The sequence below is a fragment of the Apodemus sylvaticus genome, chromosome 18 (assembly GCF_947179515.1).
Source record: "Apodemus sylvaticus chromosome 18, mApoSyl1.1, whole genome shotgun sequence".
NCBI lineage: Eukaryota > Metazoa > Chordata > Mammalia > Rodentia > Muridae > Apodemus > Apodemus sylvaticus.
Window position 1 is genome coordinate 9,379,614 of NC_067489.1, and position 8,994 is coordinate 9,388,607.

General features: G+C 49.3%; 1 long non-coding RNA gene across 1 annotated transcript; it reads left to right on the plus strand.

Moving 5' to 3' along the window:
• The first annotated feature begins 5,970 nt into the window (after positions 1 to 5,970).
• On the plus strand, positions 5,971 to 7,906 carry LOC127668685 (uncharacterized). Its single transcript, XR_007974141.1, has 2 exons — positions 5,971 to 6,788; positions 6,821 to 7,906. It is a non-coding gene; the product is annotated as an uncharacterized LOC127668685 (long non-coding RNA).
• Positions 7,907 to 8,994: the final 1,088 nt, after the last annotated feature.

The following is an 8,994-nucleotide window of genomic DNA, read 5'->3' on the forward strand; positions in this document are numbered from 1 at the left end:
AGAAGGAGGCTGTGTGGGTTTGTTAAGGTGTTGCTCCCCAATCTCCCTATCATAGCCAGGCCAGGGACTCTACCTGGAAGTATAAATAGTTGTGATGAGGCCCCTCCCCTGCTTTGGACATCCAGAGTCTCTGTGCGTTCCCCCGTTTTCTCTTGCTGGGGCCTCAAACCTCACATTGAAACACAGGGTGAAAACCGAGTACCCTGGATCCCTGTGGCCAACCCTGACGATTGAATGGCCTTACCTGCTCCGAGAGAAGCTGCAGCTGTGCATGCCTCTGCATGTGAGAATGAGCGTCGGCTGTGCAGAGCATTGCAGTGCAGGCATTCTGGGGACAGCAGGCCCCGCCTACCTGAAACAAACCTTGACCATTTTTTTTTTTTTAACACAAGCCCACATCTTTACCTTGAGCTGGGAAGAATAGAACTGGTTTTTAAGGATATTCCTGTGTGCCACGTCTCTCTGGTGACCATAAAAACATTCTCTCAGGGTGACCATATGGTTTTCATCTAAATGAAATTAGCTTGGTATTTTTACCATAATTAGCCAAATAGCTTTTGAATTTGCTGAAAGGAGTCATCGTTAGCTAGACTTTATGTCTTACCTCCTTATCAATGGCCCGGAAAGTCTGTATTTTTATCCCACTTAAAAATCTCCATGAAATTCCCCAAAGGGGTTTAAAATGCTTGATAGAGGTCAGGACAGGAACTTCCTGTGAGAATCCCACACGGGCTCAACGCAGCACGAGAACTCTAGAGCTGTAGGAAGTCCTGCATGGACAGACAGGTGTTTCCTGTCCCAGGTGCCAGAGATACAACAAATAAACGCAAGGAACGTCGAAAAACTATTGCTGAACGCTCTCGAAATCAAGGGGAAGAAATGTTATCGGTGGCTGGTAAAGGACCCAGCTGTGCAGCAAAAAACAAAAACTAAATGGGCAAAAATATACATGTATGTCCACCGCTTCAGCACAAGGGTTTGTTTGTTCTGGTTCTTTGAAGGTTCTATACATGTTTATATACACTTGGCTCCGTTTAGAAACTCGTTTATTGAACAAATCTCTCCTAAGCACTTGGCTGTGTCTAGAACCTGCCAGCCTGTGAGACAGCAGACACACCCAGTCAGGCCGAGCCCCAGTGCTCCCTCGTGCATGGTTCCCTGGCTGCTAGCGAGCTGTCCTTCTTCACAGGGATAGAGACCTGCAGAAAGAGGCACACAGAGACCTCCTGTAAGTAGGTAGCTACAGTGGCCACCCCCTGAAAGAATCTAAGCCCCCATTCTTATGGAAAGTAGCCTTGGGGGACACTGAGGACACTAGCCATCCTAGGGTCAGGCCTGGCCCATCCCTTCCCCTCCCTCCTGCTGGGTTGCCATGCTACTTAGCCAGTTGAGGCTGGACTGGCTAAGGAGCACATACCTCACAAACTTCACTTTCTGGGACCAAGCAGTGAAGACCGTGAGGCCCCCAGCTGTGTGAGGAGGCAGCTATGAGCCCTCTGGGGCAGCAGACAAAGCAAGGGCACTGATAAAGTCTGCTTCCCCCTCAGAGTTAGCGCCCTTGGCTTGGAAAACTGACAGAAAGTCACTGTCTGGATGCGCTCTGTTCGAACCTCTCCAATTTCCTTGTCTTCCATTTTGAGATGAGCATTCTGCTTCTCTCTGCATGATCCCCAAATCTCTGTTAGACAGAGCTCAGGCTTGGAGGCAGGCTCTAGCCATGTGTGAGCACCTGGACTGGATATTTTCCCTGAGATCAAGGCGTGGCCTCCAGCCCCTGATGCTGCCGTATGCTAAGCACTGGAGGCTTTATAGACCTCACAGCAGGCCACAGGGTTTCCTGTCCCCAGAGCAGGGCTATCCTGTCAGACAAAGCCTCCTCCCATGGACAGCAAAGGCCCTGAGTGACCCCAGCATGCCCTACTCTGCCTTTTTATGCTAGAAGACAGCTGGGACCTTGTTCCCTCACACCACTAGGACCTCCTGATCTGTCCCTCCATTTTCAGAGAGAAATTCTTTAAAAAAAAAAAAAAAAGATGTTAGACACACAAAACAGGGCTAAATGCAAAACCGGAAATGACCTCTGACCTCTTCACCAGTAGGCATGTGCCAAGCAGACCTTGGGAGGCACACAAGGGATACCGCTGGCCACGCCAAGGCGCCAGGTTTCAGGCAACTCCAAGAACGTGCAGGAAATTTGTCTAGGCGTAGAGTCTCCAGGGCAGCCACTGTGTGTGCTCTGCTTACACAACATTCTCCAGTGACAGAGCCATCGAGAGGCAGGCCCAGTTGGTCTCTGCCTCTGGCTAGTGAAAGAGGAAGCTGTGGCTGACGAAAAATAGATGAGACCCTTGGTATCTGGAGATGCCCTGCATTTTGACAGGAATCCACATACATGATAGAACTGCATTAGTCCACATACATGTTCACATGCGAATACGCAGCACTGAAAAGCTTATGCTCACTCATCACCACACATATGCCTACACATGCTTACACACATCTTCACACAGTCAGCACATATACACTTGTGAAGGCTAGTACCGCATGGTCGTATATTCAGTATATGTATACTGGAACTTACATGCTCACATACTCAATACACACATGCTTACGAGCATATACTCAGCACACATATGCTAGCATATGCTCACACACATACTTAGTACTTACACAAATACATGTTCATATACTACACAAACACACACACACACACACACACACACACGCCCATAACACATGCATATGTGGCAAGGCGACCTCAGTGGGTCATTGGCCATGGCAATACTAGAGGCAATTCCAATACTGTGGTTTTGCAAGATGTTACCACTGAGAGAAACCTGGAGACAGTCCACAGGACGTGGGTTCTATAACTGAATGGGAATCCACATTTTTTCACAGACTGAAATTCTAAAAGCCACGGATGACATGAAGGGAGCTGCCACCTCACTGTCTGTCTCCCCTTCTTACGGCAGTTCCAGAAACCAAGCCCTCTCAGTAATAACCCAAACCTCCTCTGCACAGGAAGGGTGTGACCCGTGTTTACCCACCTAGCAGGGTACAGCCCTCTATAGAACCAGCCCTTGATGTCTCAGGAGGAAAGCTGAGGTCGGAGAAACTCAAGGTCTGTGGGCGTCGTGCTGCTCTGGTGGTTTGACTACAAGGGACTCACCACGGGTGGGATCCAGCGATGAAGACATAGCTAGGGGATCCAGGGCCAGGGCTCCGCTGGCAGAAACTACCTGGGCCTCCCACTGCTGTGCTGTCTCTGTCTCTGTGTATGTCTCTCTGTGTGTCTCTGTGTCTGTCTCTCTGTCTCTCTGTGTGTCTCTGTGTCTGTCTCTGTCTCTCCTTGTGTCTCTGTCTGTGTGTCTCTGTGTCTGTCTCTCTGTCTATCTCTATCTCTGTCTCCGTCTCCCTCCTCCTCCCCTCCCCCTCTCCATCTCTATCTATATCTCGCAGGGCGTTCTGATCGCAGGGTGTCATGAAGCCATAGGCTTTAGCACTAAGTCACGGTGTTCTCAGTGAGACTTTGCCCCACAGAGGTGAGTACGCCAGTCTCATGATCCAGCTGTGGGATGAGAGGAGCCGGTTGTTGCCATTCCAGAATGATTTAAAATACTCAAGGACCACAAGACAGATGACTTAGGGAAGCCCCAACCCAGTGCTTGAACTGTGTATCTGTGAGCATGTAAGTTCCAGTATACACAGATACACAGTCTAATGTTTTGCAGCTTATTCTGGCTTCATTAGAGAAATCTGCTTTATTTAGTTTTTAAAGTATACTTTATTTTTTTAATGTTATGAGCGTTTTGCCTACATGAATGCACACTATTTACTTGCAGTGCTCAAAGAGGCCAGAAGAGGGCACCGCATCCCTAGAACTGGAGTTACAGACAGTTACAGCCGCCACATAGGTACTGAGAATCGAACCCAGGTACACTGGACAAACTGCAGCCAAGTGCTCTCAACTGCCGAGCCGTCTCTCTAGCTCATGGTTCGTTTAATTTTAAAACAGTGGTTTCAGGACTTGATTGTTGAAGGTTCATGCTCAGGAGAGACAATAATTACGTTGTTGGGAATTCTGTGAACAGATGGTTAAGTGGACCATTATTTTTAAGTTGATGGGGCTGGAGCAATGGCTTAGCAGTTAAAAGCACTGCTGCTCTTCCAGATGGGCCTGAGTTCAATCCTAGCAACCACTCCGTGGCTCACAACCATCTATAGTGTGATCTAGAACTGACGCCCTCTCCTGGTATGCAGGTGTACATGCAAGATAGACGCCCTCTCCTGGTATGCAGGTGTACATGCAGATAGGGTACTCGTGTACATAAAATAAATAAATCTTTTTTAAAATTGAATTATGTTCTCTTTGAGGGGCCTGAGAATTCCACACCTTGTGTTCTTGAGGCTACTGATGTCAACTATGGCAGAATGCCCACAGCCACATGCTCACTCCTGTGCACCCTGCTCCACCCTAGCCTCTTGAGCCTGTCCTCATCCACTTAGATTCTGATACAGGAGGACTGGGAGAACCCTCTAGAGGGGCACAGCGATGCCCCCAGGGCACAGCCTTTGCCTCTTAGGACCTCTTAGGAGATGGGAGTCTTAGAATGCAGCCTAGGATTTCGAGGAGGCAGGCCTTTTGCACCCTGTCCTAAGACAGAATGTATGCAGGTGGGACGTGTGGGCTCCTGGGGACTCTCGAGGGCTCCCGTGAGCTCCTGTGGGCTCCTGCGAGCTCCCGTGGGCTCCTGTGGGCTCCCGTGGGCTCCCACGGACTCTCCTGTGGACCCCTGAGGGCTCCCTCAGACTCCCTCGGAAGGCCAGGATAAAAGGCTTGGGTGCTGTTCCTCTCAGATACCTTCCTCCCTGGCGGAGAGAAGAGGGCAGAGCAAGCCTTGCTTTGGGGCCTGATCTGCTGTGGTGGCTTCATACTTAAGCCTCAAGCTCCTTTTGTTTGTCCCTTTCAAACACTCCAAAGAAATTTCTGGGAGGAGAGTGTGCTGAGAGTGTCTGGGAGGGAAAGAAGCGGGAAGAGGTCCTTCTTAGAAGTTTACCCCAGCCACCTCCTCACGGGCAGCGCGCCTGCTGGCTAGAGTCCTCAAGGTTCTTGCAAAACGTGTCTGACTCTCCCCGAGGAGCTGCGTTCATTTCCTGCCAGGCTCTGATGACTGAGCAGCGAGTGTGTGTCCCTCCAGACCGAGGCTTCTCCAGTCTTAACATTTGCTGTCCCTTGTCACTTGAGAAGATTTTACATGACCCCAGATGTTGTAGTTGTGTAAAACATATGCACAAAGCAAACATAGGGACAATAAATCATGAAGAATTTTATCTTAAAATAGCTTTTTCCGTACACGTATTACCATTCATTAAAGGAAAGGGGCAAATTTGCATGCTAATGAGATGTGTGTACTTCTTTATTTTTACATAGAGTTAAACCTTAATGAAATTTTTGATCCCGCAGGGTGCAGAAGCACCTTCTGTGTCTTTCAGAGTTGATAAATATTTTGATCTTAGAATCAGCAGTGTTGAGGTGATTACTTTGCATAAATGTATAGTACAAAATGGCAAAAAATAGGTTTAAAACCATTTCAGAAACTGTTAGTTTGTTCTAATCCCAGACCAACATTAATTGCGTAATTTTTTTTGATGGATCTCTGGTCATCAACTTGAATGGAAAATTTTAAAGATTTACTTTTGTTTTTAATTCTATGAGTGTGGGCGTGTGGGGTGGGGGATGTGCACATTCAATGTTAGTGCCCACACGATGTGAGCCGCTCTGCAGGTGCAGGACGGACTGAATTAGGGTCTTCTGTGGGCACTGGACGGACTGAATTAGGGTCTTCTGTGGGCACTGGACGGACTGAATTAGGGTCTTCTGCAAGAGCACCACACACTCTCAACTCTGATCTATTTCTCTAGCCCCACAAATCTTGTGTTGTTTGAGACAGTTTCACTATATAACCCGGGTTGACTTGGAACTCAATATGTACCAGGTTGGCATCAAAGTCAGAGAGATGCCCCTGCCTCTGCCTTCATAGGACTAGATTTAAAGGCATGAGTCACCAGAGTAGGCTCAAACAGCAATTTTTTTCTTAATTATTTCGTGTATATGTGTGTGTATGTGTGTATATGTGTGTCTATGTATGTGTGTGTATGTGTGTGAATGTATGTGTGTGTGCATGCTCATCCATGTGCACACCATATATGTGCAGTGCTCAAGAAAGCCAGAAGAATTGAATGTCTGGTCTCCTGAAATTGAAGTTACAGTTGTTAGCTGCCCTATGGATGCTAAGAATCGAACCCGGATCCTCTGGAAGTGCTCCTAACCACTGAGTCATCTCTCCAGCCTAAGCAAACAGCCATTTTTAAAACCAAATTCTACTAGAACATGATCCAATTTTGCATTAACCCGACACGTGCTGAAGCACAGCAGAGGGAAACATGGAATCGGTTCTCCACAGCGAGACCATTGTTTCCCTAGAAGAGCAAGAAGCTTTGTACACACAGCGAGGACACAGCAACACTCTAGATTGTGATCTGGTGTTTCGAGCATCACGTACAGGTGTTGCATGGCGTCATGGGAAGCTCGGCGCACAGTGCTCTGCATTCAGAACCAGGGCTGCAGGTACATCGTGAGCAGCAGAACCAAGGCTGCAGGTGCATCGTGAGCAGCAGAACCAGGGCTGCAGGTACATCATGAGTGGCAGAACCAAGGCTGCAGGTGCATCGTGAGCGGCAGAACCAGGGCCGCAGGTACATCGTGAGCGGCAGAACCAGGGCCGCAGGTGCATCATGAACAGCAGAACCAAGGCTGCAGGTGCATCGTGAGCGGCAGAACCAGGGCCGCAGGTGCATCGTGAGCAGCAGAACCAGGGCCGCAGGTGCATCGTGAGCGGCAGAACCAAGGCTGCAGGTGCATCGTGAGCGGCAGAACCAAGGCTGCAGGTGCATCGTGAGCGGCAGAACCAAGGCTGCAGGTGCATCGTGAGCAGCAGAACCAGGGCCGCAAGTGCATCGTGAGCGGCAGAACCAGGGCTGCAGGGACATCGTGAGTGGCAGAACCAGGGCTGCAGGTGCATCGTGAGCGGCAGTAGCAGGGCTGCAGGTGCATTATGAGCGACAGAACCAGGGCTGCAGGTGCATCATGAGCAGCAGTAGCAGTGCTGGCAGTAAACACCCACATCTGTTGCCTATCTGACTCTGAATTAATTTTTCTTGTTACTATATGTTTAGAAACCTTTTACCACACCTCCACATTCAGCACAGTACAGGTTGTGATCCACAGTTTGGGAGGCTAAGCCCCAGACCACCCATCAAAAGCACCGAGAGGCGCCAGGATCCTAGGACCCCCTGACGGACGGTGCTTAGCTACTCCCCTCCTCACGTGTTATGGAATGGAAGTGTGTGTCATCTAATTCTATTATGCAGTTCTCCACGAATCTGCCTGGGCTGAATAAGGGCTGACCAACAGTGGTCCCTTCTCTTGGAAAAAGACCACTCCTCGTGCCTACAGCTCTGACGCGCTTGCAGCCTGGTCGCAGGGCACTGCCCTGTCTTTCCTGCCCCAGCTGTCTACAGCGCTGAGTTGTCCCGAAGCAAGCTGTATACTGCGAGCAACCTTACCTGCATCGAAGATGCTTTCCATCGGTTGGTCGGTTAGAAATTTGCTGCCATGGAGAGTTGGAAGGGTGCAAATCTAGAGCTAGAATTATTTGGGGGCTCTTGTTGGTTCTCTTTATGATAGCTATTTAGTGTCCCCTTTCCCCATGCCTGACATCCAGCATCGGAATGTTTTAATTTAGCAGAACACGATCTGCCTGCCCTGTTCTGTATTAATTTGGTTACCTTGTGTGTCTCTCTCCAAGCTTACTGAGTAAATAAATATAGGTATTTCCAAGTTGTATGATACTCGTTATAGAAAACACTTTTGTTTTAAAGATTTATTTATATGAGTACACTGTCACTGTCTTCAGACACACTAGTCTAGAAGAGGGCATCAAATCCCATTACAGATGGTTGTGAGCCACCATGTGGTTGCTGGGAGTTGAACTCAGGACCTCTGGAAGAGCAGTCCGTGCTCTTAACTGCTGAGCCATCTCTCCAGCCCCCATGGAAAACACTTATTTCATTCGGACTAATGATTCCCCAGTGTTTTGTTTTGATTTTTTTTTCTCAAATAAGAGAGTCTGCATCCAGTCGACATTAGTGATGGCAGGCTGAGAACTAACAGCAAAACCACCTCCAAGCAGGCTCACCAGGCATCTTACACTCCGCCCATCTCTGGGCGTGGCTGAAGCAGTTCTTCAGGGTCAGAAGGGGCATCCTGCCTCTCCACTGGTACACTTTGTTCGCCCTGAACGTCAGACATCTTTCCTTTGCTTGCCCTTTAATTTCAAACGCTGTGGCGTTTCGACCAAGGAGAACCAACTTCTGAAGAACGGGATGAAATCTAGGAATGTTAGTCCTGGCCGGCACGGTGCCGAGTGCCAGCGTGCGCTCGCTAGCTCAGCAGCATCCACTGGGCCTCTCGCTCGAGGCTCTGGAGACACAGCTCGAGACTCCTGGCAGGCTGTCCACAAGTGTTTGTAGCTCATTCTCTCTTCAGAGCTCTCCACGCCACCGTTCCGCAAGAGAAGAAAGAACTTAGAACTTGCCTCGGTGGCTCGCCAGCGCTTGGGAGGCTGAAGGGGGGGGCGCTCCGTGCTTGAGGCCATCCAGGCTGCATGTTGAATTTCAAGCATGCCCGGACTACAGAACAGGGCCCTGTTTCAAGAACAAGAGTGAGAGCCAGGCGGTGGTGGCGCACGCCTGTAACCCCAGCACTTGGGAGGCAGAGGCAGGAGGATTTCTGAGTTCAAGGCCAGCCTGGTCTACAGAGTGAGTTCCAGGACAGCCAAGGCTACACAGAGAAACCCTGTCTCGAAAAACAAACAAATAAATAAAACAAACAAGAGTGAGACAACACACAGAAAGGGTATGTGGCTGGTCACA